This window comes from Camelina sativa, unplaced genomic scaffold (genome assembly GCF_000633955.1).
Source record: "Camelina sativa cultivar DH55 unplaced genomic scaffold, Cs unpScaffold02560, whole genome shotgun sequence".
Classification (NCBI taxonomy): domain Eukaryota; kingdom Viridiplantae; phylum Streptophyta; class Magnoliopsida; order Brassicales; family Brassicaceae; genus Camelina; species Camelina sativa.
In genome coordinates, this window is record NW_010923671.1 from 1 (window position 1) to 1156 (window position 1156).

Below are 1156 nucleotides of genomic sequence, written 5' to 3' on the forward strand. Positions count from 1 at the left end.
GAAGACGCACCCGCGTTGGAAGAAATATTTCAAAGACTAAATTTGTTCCTTTTTTTTTTTGCCGTAGTTATTAATAATTCGAACATTTTCCAGACTTTTTTACCTAGAGTTTGCCTTCTAGTTTTTAATTTTCTTTCCATACTTTCTCTGCTAATTTTAATAATTTGTAGTTCACACTGTTTAGATAAGTCGAAAATGTTCATTGGATAAGTAACTCTTCAATAATAAAGAAAAGTAACTTATTCAGATTTTTTTTTTATCTTTGTTTCGAGTTTTTTTTATTTTAACTTTTAAAATTTCAATGAATATGCACAATGTAGTTTGGGGATTGAATTGTTCTTGTTCAACAATAATTTTGAACTTCAGCATTTAAGATCCCTAATAAAGTGGCGACAAATCATCACTAAAGAAATTTGAGTGTATCATAAGTCTACTATATCCAGTACAAAAACATAAATCATATATTCATATCAATTTTAGTTTTTTTTTTTTAATGATAAAAATCAATTTTAGTTCTTACGTTTTTACATAAAATATGGAAGAAATTTAGAGAATACTTCAACATACTTGAAATTTCTGAAAACATTTAAATATATTATTTATCAGTTACACAGAAGAAATTTCTTTAACCTTTAGGGATCAATAAGTCAGACTTTTTGGAAATTTATTAAGGTGACTGACTCAATCAGGCTAAGAAACGGTGCCATGTAACTCATGATACATATTCTAACATCAAAACCAAACCAACACAACATACGGACTCTATTCTGACATCATTCCCAAATCTAGGTAAATCCAAATTATTTACTACAACATCAAAAGTGAATTGAGTGATTGATGTCAACAACAAGTAAGCAGAGAGTGTTATGGGCTGACGGATCTGGAGGTGCTTGACCTTGCACTCCTCGAATGGCTCATTGAAGATTGACTGTCGCGCCTGCGAGACTTACTTCTGCTCCCTTTCCTTCTCTTCTTCGGGGATAAGCTCCGTGATTTGCTTCTCCTCAGAGGGCTAACGCTGCTCGACACTGACCTGTACCTGATTTCATTTGTATGTTCCGTTACTTACTACATTACTAAGCAGTTCTAGCTAATCTGTTTCTATTGACCTAACGCCATACCTTCTGTAGTGACGACTTTCAGGTGAGTAGGACCT

The 1156-nt window shown here is 32.8% G+C and overlaps 1 long non-coding RNA gene across 1 annotated transcript; it reads right to left on the reverse strand.

Moving 5' to 3' along the window:
• Positions 1-567: 567 nt before the first annotated feature.
• On the reverse strand, positions 568-1156 carry LOC104774356. The gene is made up of 2 exons (XR_765309.1): positions 1122-1156; positions 568-1039 (listed from the first exon to the last, which is right to left on the reverse strand). It is a non-coding gene; the product is annotated as an uncharacterized LOC104774356 (long non-coding RNA).